This window comes from Ahaetulla prasina, chromosome 2, assembly GCF_028640845.1.
Source record: "Ahaetulla prasina isolate Xishuangbanna chromosome 2, ASM2864084v1, whole genome shotgun sequence".
Lineage (NCBI taxonomy): Eukaryota > Metazoa > Chordata > Lepidosauria > Squamata > Colubridae > Ahaetulla > Ahaetulla prasina.
The window spans coordinates 190,697,326-190,713,455 of NC_080540.1; the positions used below are offsets into that span (position 1 = coordinate 190,697,326).

Sequence of the window (16,130 nt, forward strand, 5' to 3'; positions counted from 1 at the left end):
GGGGTGGGGAGAATTACACTTTCAAACTTGCAAGATTATTAATATCTTTAACTTTACAATACAGTAGAATTAACTGATCATGTCATGTTTTCTGTCTAATCTACCTGGTAAGGCTAACAGAATGTAAGATGGTTGCAGCTTTACATGAAGCTCCCACATTCACACAATTTTCAGAAACAGGGTTAAGGGTCATAGATCAAAGTTCCTAGATCTATAAACATTTCGTGAATTTCATATTTTTTGTTGAAAGGAAGAGATCTGCTTGTAACTAGTGACTAGGAGAAAGAGAAGCTCATATATTACATGGAAAAGAAGACCCCAAAAGTGAAATAGTAGTTAGCTGATGTGTGAATTTCTAATAGAAAAGAACAGACCAAGGGCTGCACATTATGTAGCAATGAAGGAACAGGACCATAGTCCTCCAACAGCATATGTATTTTAGCCAGAGTAATCATTTGTGCATAAAAATTTAAATCTGAATAGATGATTTTGTTTGTTGACTATTTGTGTTCTTGTAGTAACAAGTCTGGATTTTTTTCCTCTTCACAAAATCATAGAATAGGGAGGATTTAGTTCATTAAGTCCAATGCAGGAAACCAGACTTGAGGAACTACTAGCTAGGTTTCTCTTGAACCCATTTATTGATGGGAAACCTACCAACTGTCTGGGTACATGGTTCTACTCTCAGGCATACTGTAAATAGACAGACAATGACATGGCACAAAATATTCCAGCATTACTTATTCTGTCTCAACTGTCTAGCTCTTTCTGCCTCTTTAGCTTTAATAGGGAATAAATTAAGGAAAATGATCCGTAGAATTCCTGATGGAGGAGTGACATCACCAACTGCTTTCCCTAACACTTTCCTCAGCAGAGGATGTGGGTTTTGACAAATGGTTAGACTCACAGGCTTAGCCATCTATCAAACTTCCTCTATGAGATGGATGGAGGCTTCCTGATTTCTCCAGCTTTGTTGGGAACCCCCATATACAGCATGGGTGAACTACAGATTAACACGGGTCGAGATGAAAGCTCTGTCACAGGGTCATGTCTTTAGAGAATGATTAGTAAGGCATTTTCCAGTTGCAGTTAGAGAGGATATTTGAATGAGCCTGCAAACTGATCTCCCTGTTAGAAATTAGATATCATTCTACTGTTTTATATTTTATCTTCCTGATGACATATTAGACTACATGAATGGTAATGTCTTGCTCCACAGCCAGTGTGCATAATGGGGAAAAGGAGCAATCAATATGATGCTTTTTGTCATCATACTACTCTTATTAACCATGAAATAATTGGATTTTACACAACGTAATGCCTTGCAAACTACAGTCTCTGGAAGGGCAATTCCAGAAAATCTCATACATTGAATGAATTTGTCACTGTAAATCAGAAGCCATTGAAACAGAAGCTCATACACGTCTGTGTTGTAAATGTATTAACTGGTAGCCAGGCTGCCCTGGTTGTTTTTATCTCAATTATCTTTTAGCTGGCCAGAGTGATGCATTCTCTTGTAACATTGTCAACTTCTGTTTAATAGCCAGAAAGATTTGGCAGGATCTCAGCAGGGATATTTTGATTTAATTAAAATTGTTTAAAGTTCAACTATAGCAATAACTGTTAATTTTTTATCTGTTTTTAGTTATAATTTATGATGGTTGCTTATAAAAAATATAGAGTTGACCTTGTGGAAGTTATGGGAGAGTCATTAAGGGGAAAAGAAAAAGGAAGTCATTATGGAGAGATTTCGAAAAAAAAACTTGAGTGTTTGTCACAGTCTAGCAATAGAAGGAAGTGTGAAAACCTCAAAGTTTTTTTACCCTCAAAGTAACCCCACATTAGTTTGCTTAATATGAATAGGGGCATAGAGAAGTCTGAACAGACTTTCAAGATTATGTTTATGTATAAAAATAATTTAAACTTTCTGGGAATCCATGTGTTGTCTGATTCTTGTCTGTCCAACCTCAACCTTCTTAACTGAAGATTTATTGCTAATAGTCTCAGAGATCTAAATGGTTTATTTGAATTAAAAATTTTCACCCATTATTGCTATATTCAATTTATCTTTCTTTATTCCATTTATATATCGTATTCATTTTTTAATCTTACATAACTGTGTTTCTATGCCTTATGTTATTTAAGACAGATCAATGACTGAATTAAAGTACTAATCTAATTAGCTGAGTTTTAGGTACTGCAAAACAACAATGTAGTATATATATTCTAAAGGTTAAAGTGGCTGATCATCTAAAGTGATTTTGATGTATTACGGAAAAGGATAAATGTAGGATAAAAAGAATGAACAAGTATAATAATTTGTAATTAAGTAAATGAATTAGGAGAAGCTATATAGTGCAATGTGCTATAATGATGAAGATACATATTAGTTCTTGATGAATGTATTTTTTATGTACACTGAGAGCATATGCAAGACAAATTCCTTGTATGTCTAATCACACATGGCCAATAAAGAGTTCTATTTTATTCTAAAAATGCATGAAACATAATGATACAACAAAATGATTCCTAATTTTATTTTAGATTATTTTTATAAAAAAATATAGTTTTTTTTATTTGTCAATTTTTAGGAGAAAAGAATTGCTTATAAAAATCACTCTTTGAGAGACTTCATGGGCATGTTCTTAGAGTTTTCTTGGCAACAGTATAGAAGTGCTTGATAGTGTCTCCTGCTACTGCTCCTCCTTTGTGACCTAAGTACTAGCCAAATCCAATCTTGGAAATATTTTTGAACAAGTATGAGCAAGGTCAGCTAGGCCATATAATACATTTGCTAAGAAAATGAATTGTGAATCAGGAATTTTCTAATGCACATGACAACCATATTATGATTTCAGAAGTTGACCTGGATCAAGACTAAATACACATTTGTTTTGGTGAGAAAATATGGAATTTTGAGAACATGTGATGGACCCTTTCACAGGGAGGTCTTGTCAATTCACTGAATGACTGTCACTGTGGGCACAGTTATTTTCAAAGCATTTATACATTTAGAAGGCAAACTGGTGACAATGCTATCCTCATTCCCCATTTGTATGTTCTAACGAAGTCATACATGACCTGAGGCATTCTGGTAAATAAAGATAATGTTTGAGATCTGTTCATAGGCTTTGTAAGATGCCAGTTTCCTAAAAATAAATATAACTAAGAATACATAGGAACTGTCAATTAGGGGTGAGAGTTTGGCAGGATCAAGAAATGTGTCCAGGGAATCACAACAGACATTCCAAAGTTAGACAAGTATTTTCTTTCAGCTTTAGCTCTTCCTCCAAAATATAAGGGCAATAATGGAATAGAATTATTGAAAGAAGTGTTAGCTCAATCTATATTTTAAGGATCTTGTCCCATCAATGCTACTGGAAAAAATCCTTATCAGAGGAATGAACATTTCCCTCGGACTACTTAGAACAGCCAAGGTACAAGCTGAGGAAGTAGCTCTTTCCATTTTTGCTGCTCTTTCCTTATTCCTGATTTTTTTTATAAGCATTTTCACTGACTTCTAGAATCCATGGTTCCAAACTAAACACATTCCATTTACCCAACTACCACTGGAGTAATAGTAGTGATAGAGGTTTCTGCTGGTCTAATGAGGCAACCACCTGCAAAGAAGAAAATTTGTTGTAGGAATTAAGACCCACCAGAATTTCTAATAGCTTATTCATCTCACCCCCTACCAAAAAGCACTACAATTATTCAACAATTCTTCTAAATGTTTTTTTTCTTTGAGGCTGCTATTGTTCCTAAAAATATATAGTAAAAAATCTTCCTCTTAATCTTTTGTTAAATGCAGGAGGGATGGATGATTGATTTAGGAAGTGTATAATCAAATCAGTAACAGATGTACATCAAGCAGGATGTACATTATTAAAGATTTTCTCCATGTTGTGGGTCTCTTTGTAAAACTGATGCATGTAAAAGGTGCAGCTGATAATATTTTGTTATAAACTGGTATATTTTAACACTGGCTAATAATTATACATAATTAAGATTTGGACTCTATACAGTAATCACAACCCAGTGTAATAGATTGCATCTCATAATTTTGTAAAAGAATGACAATGAAGAGGATGAGACAAAATAAATGAACATAAATGATTCTTCACCAGAAGAACAAACTGAAAGTCCACTGTAAAGTAGCAGCACTTGCAAAGATAATACCACTGATTGCAGGATTTGGGGTGGTAGTGCGGTGCATTATCTAAGGCCCATAATTAATATTTTGCTGTGTCTCTTAACATTCAGCTGTTCTAAACACAGGGGTGTTATTAGAAGTTTTCAGTTTTCAAAAAAATGTAAATAAGGGATCTAAATACTTTTGATTAATTATTTATTTCTGTGTATCTTTAAGTTGTCAGTTTAGGATCCTTTTTTCACATTGAATAAAGAGCATTCGGACTCCTGCATTTAAAAAGAATACCGCCAATCACCTGCATCAGCCAGTATAAACTAAAACATAATAAATGTCCTGGATATAATGGAGAAGGTGTCTCAAAGCTATAATAAATATTATTGAATAAGATGTCCAAGTAATTGCCAATCAAGAATGATACAGCATAAAACTATAGACCTTACAGTTTTCCCCTCACAGTTTGCTCTTCTGCCGCTCTCAAAGGTGAATGACAGAAGCTGTAATGATTTTTAAATACTGATCTGACAGCCAGTTCATGAGAAGACACTGATAAATAGAATTTATCAGTCATTCAAGTCATTCTTACTTGATGAAGGGTCTGTTATCCTCAAAGCTGAAGAATGCATAGACATAAAGACAAGAATGTCAGCATTAGAATATAATGACAAAAAGGTACCATGTAGGTAAGCAATCAAACAAGTTCATCTCCAATTCAAATCATAGAAAGCTAGAGAAACAATTGGACAACCAGGTTGAAAACTAATCTTTTTTTAATGCCATTAAAAGATAATGTTTTGGTAGCCTATCAAAAATAAGAACAATCAAGGAAAAATCACCAATGTTGTTTAATTAACAATACATTTCTACAGCCTTTAATAAGAAGCAATATTTTTTGCAGCTGTACTCTTTCTGCCTAAACATTGATTTTAATGCCCCGCTTTTGAAATCAGTCATTTCAGAAACATCCTATAATATGAAAATAACCACACATGACAATTTCTTTTTAAAAATATAACATGAAAATTATGATCTGCATGAATTTTTGAATAAAGGATGAAGCTGTAGTTCAAAAATCTTGTTTTCCTTCTCATATCTATTACTGCTGAATAGATATTTTCTGGAAGTGTAGGTGTCTTTACAGCAGGGAGGTATGTAATCTGTGACAGGAAAACTGACAAAGAATGATGTTGACTATAGTCCACTTCATCAGTTACATCAAACATCATTTTCCCAAACCCCAACAAGCTACATGTTTGTAAGTTCCTATCTTAAGTTAATACTCTGCATTTGAATAAATGAACAAAAATCTCTATAAACATTTACGCCATGATCAACGTATTATTCCAAACACTTTGAGGTGTTTTTTTTCTGAACCTGTTTCTCCATCAGCTCTCTTAAATAAGAGTACAAATGACACTACACCGATGATGCTAAAAGTAATTATACAACATAGAATAACAGAGTTGGAAGGGACCTTGGAGGTCTTCTACTCCAACCCTGCTTGAACAGGAGACTCTATACCATTCAGGACAAATGTTTGTTCAATTTCTTCTTGGAAACCTCCAGTAATGGAGCACCCATAACTTCTGGAGGAAAGCTGTTCCAGTATCTAATAATCAGACACTTACTGCTGAGAATGCTGAGTGATGATACCCTTTATAATTTCTGAATTGTTTTACTAGGATGCCTCTCATCATTATCATTTAGCGAAATTGAGGTATTAGAAGGAATAGATGAGATTTCTGAGTTAAAAAGTCAGAAACATTTTCTTCTCTTTCAGTTGTTTGTTAAATTTATTGTTCATTTATTAGATTTATTTTTCATGTTTTCTACAGAAGTTTAAGGTGCTGTATATTGTATTGTATCCTATTATTTCCACATAATAACTCTGTGAAGCAGGATTGACTGAAGAAGATAGACTGGTATAAAGAAACTTAGCCAGCTTCAATGGCTGAGGCTGGACTAGAATCTCCCTACTCCTAGTCTAACTCCTTAATCACTGCACAGATATGGTATATCAATTTTTAATAGTATACTGGTTTGATTATGGTGCATATCAATTGGGAGCAACTCAGACTTGTTTGCTGAGATGGGGTGTCTAAAGAAATCAAATAAGTAAATAAATAAATTGCTTCTGTCAATATGAAAAATTGCTAGTTCAAAAGGAAATGAATTCACAATTTATTATAACTCCCTAATTTAAAAACAAACTGCACAGAGAAACATTAAGACAAAAAACCCGAAGAATTAAAAAGGAAGACAAATAAAAACAGAAACAAACAAAACAGTTCCATGTCTATATACTATGTGTATGAATACAGTACATATGTGATCTCAATACAAAATACAAACATTTTAAACATGCCAATTCAATCATTCTTAAAAGTATAACTTTTGTGCAGAGAAACATCATAATCTTTTAAGAAAAACTGTCAGAAAGGGTGAGCTTAAATCTATTCTTGACTGTAAGATTCTTTTAAGATCTTTGCTGACATTGTATTACCCACCAAAACAACTTCCACACTTTTAAATATAACCAAACCAAAGAAAGATGAAGGACCTCCACAATGCTTCCGAAACTGAAAAATCTATGGCCATGTCTGATCTGAAGCACTTTTTTCTATATTGGATCTTAATAGCTCTTCGGATATGTTTCAACATCTTCAGTTGTTTGCTAAAAGCAGCTATTTCTGAACAGAGTTTAGCTTTAGTAGTTCTTGTTTTACTAATTTCCCTGCTTAATTATTATAATGAGTTATAAGTGGTGCCGCCCTTGAAATGATGCAAAAGTCTCAATTCATTATTTGGCTTCTAGAATTGTCAATTGTGTTGCCATTTGAAGCATTATTACCCAAAGTTTTAAAAAAGAATCACACTTACTGAGTAATCACTTGGACAGCACATTTTGATACTTACCATTAAAGACCCATCACAATAATCCAAGTGTTAAGAATGTTGATTGGTGAGCTATGGTACCTTTTCTGTATAATACTTCAATATAAATCAGACTGTCTTTGAAGTTTGACTGACAATACTATATTTTTAGCCAAAGGACCTTTTTTGTTTTAGTTTGTTTTATAGACTTGGGACTTCTTAGTTTTATTGTTGCATGAAGTCTGAGCACAGTAAACTGTACTACTTTCCCAGAAATACATTACTTAAGAAATTAGTAATATTACCCACCAATGATGGCCAAGAAATATGAAGTTTGAAATGAATCAGGTGAATGAAACCTTTTACATATTGCCCTAGAGCTAGATAAAAGGATTTGAATGCATCTCTCTGATATATTTACACACACAAACAAACAGTCACAAAACCTGAAAGGTCATTAGAAGAGCTTCTTTAAATAATTTCAAAACTACTGTTCTTGGGGATGGAGGATAGACTTTCTGTTTGCCTTAAAATAGGGTTCCTAAACCTTTTGCACCTCCCTTTAGTATAATCTTAATGTACACACTTCCCCTAAATATGTAAACACCAAAATGAACACAACTGAACAATGAAAATGATACAATGAAACTTTGGGAAAGGTAAATTTATTTTACCTACACAACTAAAAGGCTCTTCTAATCTCTTCTGGACTCTACAAGAGAGGTACATCTCATAGTTTAGGAGATTCTGCTTTAACAGAATGTGGAATCTTTGGGCATCATCCAAGTATATACATTCGAGCATTTCTCATACTCAAAGTATGGACCCTCAAAATACTCAAGAGCTCATGAAGTTCATTCACAATAGCTACTGTATTTACTCTGTTCACCCAGAGTAGGAGAAAAGAGACAATGAGATCAGATACAGCACCCCCAGATACAGGCAAAAGATCACTGTAAATATTCTACTCTCATAGCATAACCCAAAGCATATATTTCAGTAAAGAGAAGTTCCCCGAAGATGGGCTCCATCATGAATCCGAAGCTTGGAATAGTAAACCTCTGGTCCTGGTGACCAACCCAGATTGGATCTTGGAACTGTATATGTTGTTTCTTCACTGGAAATGCGAGACAAATCCTTTTATTAACTCATGTCATTTTTATCCAACCACTCAAAGTATAATTAAGAGTTCTGAGATGGGTAGTACTGTGACAACTTAAGGGTTGAGTTCAGTAGATGCTTGCAAGAAAAAGAGACCTAATCCAATTTCCTAGAGTTGAGTAAGAATTAATTATTTGACTTAGTCAGAATTAATCTCTATTACCTTTGCAAGTCATGCAATTTACACCAAGGCAGAGGAGTTCTCAGAAAACCCTGTCTTGATTAAGAAGCAAAAATACAGTAGATTCTGTCTCAAAGGTTGAGCATTACATACATATTATATAGCTGATCTGCAGGCAAACTAGGTCTAATTTGAACCAGGAATTCACGAACTGGATAAGCTTAAAGCTCCCTTAAAGTATTGACTGACCTTAGAATATAATTATCTGTAATGAATAAAAAGAATGGGCACTTTACAGAAGAAGATTGTGGAAGTGGGACAGTGAAGTAGGGTGATACTGAACACAGAAAAACATCTCAATGGCTGTAGTAGTGATGCTGTGATTCCACAGAGAATCAGCAATAGTTTTGGAGAAAGATTTTGTGAGTCCAATTAAAGAGAGAGGAGGAGAATCAGAAGAAGAAGAAGAAGATAAATAAAAGGATTTTAGCCGAGAGTTGAAAAGCATGGAAAAAATTCTGCTTGAACTTCCTTTAGATTTCTCTGTGAGCAAATTACTTGTGTTTGGTCTCACTCTGCAGTAGTGGCAAAAGACCACAAGCTCATTGGAACAATATTACCTAGGCACTCCCTACTCTTAGCTGCCTTGTCTTGCCTTGAGTTTTGGGCTGTCAGTGTCATCTGGGGATAAATATAATGGGCATAAAATCTAGTCCAGTATTTTTCAAACTTGGCAACTTTAAGATATGTGTCCCAAAGATGCTTTTTCAAGAATCTCCATAGACACTTAAGATGTGTGGACTTAAAGTCTCAGAATTGCCTCGGACATAAAATAGATGGAGTTTCTATTGCATTGTCACAACCACCATCTTGATTTTTTTTTTTACATATTATGTGAACACTACTGATGCTATGTCTGTGCAGAAATCCAGATTCAGGGGGCAATATGTGCTTCAGAGGGCATGCAGACACACACAGAGCATGTCAATATTATTTTAAACAATAAAATTATTGACAACATTATTTTAAACAACAGCTGTCTTCTCCCAGAATTGCATATCAGCTATGAAGGAAGCTTTGAGGCAAATTTTTTTACTATCGGTTCTGTGGGTGGGGTGGGGCGGGGCTTGGTGGGAGTGGCAGGGGAAGGATAATGCAAAATCCCCATTCCCTCCCCACTCCTGGGGGAAGGATATTGCAAAATCTCCATTCCCACCCCACTCTGGGCCCAGCCAGAGGTGATATTTGCCGGTTCTCCAAACTACTCAAAATTTCCGCTACCGGTTCTCCAGAACCTGTCAGAACCTGCTGGATTTCACCCCAGCTTTTAGGGCTCAGGAAACAGCTGCTTTAAAATGTGCAAAATTTCTTAGTAATGTTTTTCAATGGCTTCACAAAGATGTGCAAAAACATGGGGAACAAAATTTAAATTCTAGTAAAGTACAGAAATCATTACTAATATTATTATTAACAATTATTTGACAAAATGCTTGCCCATAGTTATGTGTCTGATAATAGTAAAATAGTTTGGGAAAAGAAGATTTCCCAAAGATTAGATCTGGGAGACAAAGATTAGATCTGGGAAATTCTTAACAACAATAACAACAACAAAAAAGAGCCGCCTGTAAGAAGCTTAAAAACCATACAGTAATTGCCAAAATTCCACATGATTTTGCCAAAACAATTTTGAAGACCAGCCTTATTTCTTCTTTGGTAGACCATGGGACTGATATTGATATATTTTGACTTGAGCAAAGCATTTCACAGAATCCTCCCTGACATTTTGGTTCAGTAGTTAGATAAGCATTGGCTGGATATTGTGATAACAATTAGCTGGATACTCTGATGATTCTAATATTGTATTGAAATCAGTCAGCTAATCAATAGTTCATTGTCAAACTGTAGTTAATACTGAATGACTATACACTTAAATCCTGGGCCCTGCAGTTGTCAACATTTCATTATGTAAAATAATATGCTTAATTTAAATTGTTATATCATCATAATCATGATATAGAAGAGGTTATCAAATTTGCATTGTTTCAAAATTGAGGAGAATAACTGATATTTTAGAAGAGAGGAATTCAGAAGAAGGTGATGACAATTTAAAAGGATGAAATTTAACAAATGCAGAGTTATGCATTTAGAAAACAGAAATCAAATGTACCAATATAGTCTGAATGATATCTCATTGAATAAAAGTACTTGTGAAAAAGATCTTGGAATAGTAGTTGATTACTGACTGAATATGTGTCAGCAGTGTGATGTGGCTGCAAAAATGTTAAACTCATTTTAGACTGCATCAAGAAAAGTATAGTTTTTCAAATCAGAGGAAGTAATTGTTTCACTTTATTCTACTTTGGTCAGGCCTCACCTCAAGCACTGTGTCCAATTCTAAGAAAAATTCAAAGAAACTGGGGCAGAAATCAAATTTATAAAAAGAAATTGCAAGAGCTGGGAATAGATAGCTTTGAGAAAAATGTTCATGGGTCGGGAAGCTATATCAATACCATGCAGATATCTGGAAAGAGATCATACAAAAGTTTGGATTTTCAAAAAAATGTTCTAACTGGAGTTTGACAGTAGAACCAATTATTTTATTTATTTATTTATTTATTTGACACAACAGTATACGTAAACATCGACACAAAACAACAACACGTCATAAAAGAAAAGAACATATATATGAGCAAAAGTATGCATCAACTAAATTAATTTGATATAATGAAAGGGAACAATAGGACAGGAACGGTAGGCACTTTTGTGCTCTTATGCATGCCCCTTATAGTCCTCTTAGGAATGGGGTGAGGTCAATAGTAGACAGTTTTTGGTTGACGTTTTTGGGATTTTGAATTGAGACTATAGAGTCAGGTAGTGAGTTCCAAGCGTTAACAACTCTGTTACAGAAGTCATATTTTCTGGAATCAAGTTTGAAGCGGTTGACATTAAGTTTGAATCTATTGTTTGCTCTTGTATTATTGCGATTGAAGCTGAAGTAGTCTTTTACAGGAAGGATATTGCAATAGATGATTCTGTATGTTAAACACAGGTCATGTCGGAGTCGGCGGAGTTCTAAATTTTCTAATCCCAGGATTTCAAGTCTGGTAGCATAAGGTATTTTGTTGTATTCAGAGGAGTGGAGAACTCTTCTTGTAAAATATTTCTGGACACGTTCGATTGTATTAATGTCTGAGATGTGGTATGGGTTCCAGACAGGTGAGCTGTATTCAAGAATAGATCTAGCAAATGTTTTGTATGCTCTGGTTAGTAGTGTAGAGTTTTTGGAAAAGAAGCTCCGTAAAATTAGGTTTACAACTCTTAGAGCCTTTTTTGCTATGTAGTTGCAGTGGGCTTTGGCACTTAGGTCATTTGATATGAAAACTCCAAGGTCTTTAACAGGGTGGGGGTCATCTATAAGGTAATGTCCATCAAGCATGTACTTAGTGTTAGGGTTCTTTTTCCCAATATGTAAGACTGAGCATTTGCTGGTTGAGATTTGGAGTTGCCAAGTTTTAGAACAATCAGATACAAAGTCAAGGTCTTTTTGAAGGGTAGTTGTATTGTTAGTGGTGTTAAATAATTTGACATCATCAGCAAAGAGAACACAATTAACCAATAAAGTTGCAAATTCATTTCAGGGATGATTTAATTTGTATTCCTTTTATGAGCAAGGCATTGGGCACCATGGAATTGTTTGCAATTCTACTTTTTAAAATTACCTATTTAGGAAGTTCTACCCATTTTCAGCTCCTTATTAGCAATTTCTACAATCTATCCTGTTAATCATGACTATAGATTTATTAAAATTGGCTTTTTATAAATCTAACCTACATATGATTATGCTGAGCTTTAGTTGACCAAAAATTACAATATTAAATGGTCACATTTAACTAAATTAATTACAATTGAGTGAAGAATAGTTAAACCCCAAATACTTTCCTCTATCCTTTTGAAGTAAAACAATATCAGGAATGTCCTAAAATGACTGTGTTTTGCAACTCTTGTCTCACAAGGGAAATTGGGGTAATTAATGACTCAATCCCAAAGGTGCTCTTTTCAAAAGGTAACTGGACTTTGTTTTTTCTTGAAGATGTTTCACTTCTCATCCAAGAAACATCTCAGTTCTGACTGAATCCTGGGGGTTTATCTATGTTCTCAAAGTCACCTGAATCAGAGTGCAAATGGTTGTGGAATCTTTTTGGAAGTGCTGGAAGGACTGTGTTGTAAACAGGAGATAGGTAGTGTTGTATCCCTCTGCCTCTTTTGAGAGAGGGCTGTTCAATTTTAACATAGATGGCCTCTTTTACCATGACCGACCTTCGAAGTGCTAACAACCAGATGACTACAAGGAATATAAATGTTTCCATTCCCCAGTATTCAGGCAGAACTGAGGATGCTTCTTGGATGAGTAATGAAATGTCTTCAAGAAAAAAACAGAGAAAAGTCCATTTGCTTTTTGAAAAAAGCACCTTTGTGACAGCCATGACCTGGATGACTAAGAAACTCCATAGACTCTTTGAAAGGTCTACTTGATGAATCTAGGCACCTGCTTTTTCATGCGCCTTCTGGGAAACAGCACACAGACAAAGCCAACAGATCTGGCCAGCATATATTATTTCTAGTTTCTATCTCTCATAGTAGCAAGTCACCAACTCTTACAACTCTTTTCGTCCTCTTGAAGGTAGGGTTGAATCCACTCTGTTCATTTCTAACCGCCTGTTCAGCATAGTTTTCTATGCTTTGTCTAGCTTTTTCCTTTGTGAGGATCTAAAAGTTATGTCTGAATTCCAACTGCACAGAACTGATTTGATATAATCACATCATCTTTTCTTAAGAGCTGAAATATGGCCACTTACTGTTCCAAGTTCTCTTTACTTGTTCCACAAAGCACGGCTATAACTTTGTACTTGCTGCAAATATACAGCAAGTTCTTTTTCTGACTGCAGAGTTGTGTGTACTTATCTTAACTTCTTAAGACAGTATCGATAGAAAAGCTTTTATTTCTTTTTGTTTCATTGTCAGATTCTCAAAAATATTTCACTGGAAATGTATCTCTGTGAATAATAGTTGAACAGAGCTTCTCTACCTGATTAGACTAGCTGAAGAAACTTTATTCTGTACAACAAACTAGATTGAATGTTCTAAGTAGATATGTATCCCTATCTACCATAAAGAGCAATCTGAAGAAACATGTGCATTCAATTTCTTTTTTTTTTTAATCACAGCAGACCTACCAGTTGTGTCAACATTTTTCAGCTAAACTAAGATTCAGAGCATGTGGAAGAAAAACTTTGCTTTAGATTAACCAATGTGATCTAATATCCAGCCTTCACAATTTTCAGCTAATTACTTCAGATACTGAATGTAACATATAGTAATGTGACAAATAACAACAACAGTGGTAGTGATTGGTATTTTTATTTTTCAAGTTTAAACCAATTATTTTTACAGACTTAATCTAGTAATGCTTTCTGGGAAAAGTAAGTTATGTAAATTATGCAACTGTGGAGTACTTTGAATTTCAAGGCAAAAAGGTATTTTGGACTACACAAAGCTGTGAATACAGCACTTGTATGCAACTCCTTCAACCAAATAAGTTGTTTCCCGTGATCATAAAGCAGCTGTGGAGGGCAGCAATGTGATGCTGAGAAAAGATACAGCTGCTTTAATGGATTGCAGACAATTGCTGGCATCACAAGGCAAGACAAGAAACAATGTATGGAAAGCTCCTTTTGATTCTTTTGGCTGCAAGGCATTGCATCGCGCTAAGATTTTTTCCTGATACAAATCAGCTTCATTGGATAACAGACAGAAATGGATGTAATTTATCTGACACTGCACATAATTTTATAAATCTATCTTCCCCCTTTCATCTTTTTAACCAAATCTTACAGTCTTATTTGGAAAAAAGATTTTTCTGCCTCTGATAATTATGGCTGTTGTCTATACATTGGTTTTTATAAGTAGTGATCGTTATGAGACTGAGGATTTTCCAGGAGGGGATTACAAACAGAATATTCTAATTGTAGCAGTGTTGTTTTATAATCACTAGGAATTGGAAGGTGTTTACAATAATTATTAACCATGATGACCCGATGATTATGGATCAGCAGTAATACCAAGAGGATGCCTCTTGACCTTCAAGTAAGGTAACAGGACAACCAGGGTGGGAAGTCTGCCATGACATGCTCCCATTTCTATCTCTTCCCCAGCAGATAAGGAACCAGATCACATCCCAGAAGGTCATCACCTTGTTCCCCAAATCTTATAAGATCTCTCTGTCAGTGATTGTATGTGATATAGTGATAAGGCATCAAACTGTCTATGATTTGTTCATATTCATCTACATATCTACTTAGAAAACTATTCTTATTAAATTCTTGTCTTTAAGAGTATCACTAAACCTATTTTGTAATTCTGGAAATCTTAGGAATGCTGAAAAAGGAAGTAGATTAGATAGATAAAATTTCCCCCCAGATGAGCATCAAGGAAGGCAGCACAAAAAAATCAAGCTAAGAGAGTATTATCCAACTCAATGAAGCTTTAAGACAGTAGATCCCAATTTAAGGGCCATAGACTCATTGAGGTCTTGAAGAGTATCATAGACCAGCTGTCCTCTTGAAGTTCTCTTCAAACACTTATTTTCACCTTTCCCCACCACACACACACACACACACACACACACACACACACACACACACACACACACACACACAAAATGAAGACACAGGACAGAGGTTTGTGTATGCTCACTGACAAGAATGATGGATTGATTCTTTTTCTGTTGCTTTTAAAAGAGAAATCCTTCCATAGGCTGAGCAATTTCTCTTCAAATAGCAAATACAGACCATCAATTGCCTTTTCAATCTATTTCACCATTTTAAACATTTTTTTTTTCAAAAACAGCTTCAGTATGTGCTTTCAACAATTTTCCATCTTCTTTCTTTCAACAGTAATCACTTGACATTTATGTGTCCAAATAATCACTGTAAGGGGTGGGGGTGGGGAGATAGAAGTAGTATCTGTTGTGCTGCTGAAAGAAGTCACCAGGTCTTTATACATATATAGAGGCATGTATTCTTGTGTGTGCGTGCAAAAAGTAATCTGCAAGAGCATTTGACAATAAGATAGTACTCTACAGGAGGAGAAGGAATGACCACTTTACAGGATTAAGAGTAGCTAAAGGTCTGAAATACTCGTTTCTTGCTTTTTCTTCTAAATGTAATTTTGGAAAGTATTTGTAAATGTCAGAGGAAAGATGCTGCAAAGGTGGTAAATCTCATGAAAGGCAAGCAGGGTTTTTTTGGTAAATAATCTCTGATAATCTTTCTGATACAGTTTGTGTAATGTCTTTCTAAATACTAGTTTCAATAATATTTTTAAATAATGGGTCCAACTTTTCTCTAATATTTTTTAAAAAATCTGTTTGCCAATTTTGTTTAATCCAAGAGGCTGTTATTCAAATTATTCATTTTTAAAACTAAGCTCATGTTTTGTTTCTGTTTTGGTTTATTTAAACATAAACATCCAAGGTCCATATAATCAGCCCAACAGAGAAGCAGAAACAGACATTAAATATATTTCACCATAGAAAAGTGGGCCAGACATTACTCTTGTTAACACTGAATCAAGGGGGGAAAAATCCACCCATGGATTCAAAATATTGCAAGCAATGTGAAATAAATCAACAATATAAAATTATTTCCTGCTTTTGCATTCATTGCCTCAACATTCAGTACAAATTATATTGTTACCTTAAATGGCAACCATATAACTGCCAAACTATATATAATTACATGACTAAAGTCTTGCAAGATTTTTGAA

The 16,130-nt window shown here is 34.7% G+C and overlaps 1 protein-coding gene across 11 annotated transcripts in view; it reads right to left on the reverse strand.

Annotated features, from left to right (window-relative positions):
* ADGRL3 (adhesion G protein-coupled receptor L3) overlaps positions 1–16,130 on the reverse strand; it is a 673,676-nt gene that overhangs the window by 110,502 nt on the left and 547,044 nt on the right. The window lies entirely within an intron of this gene.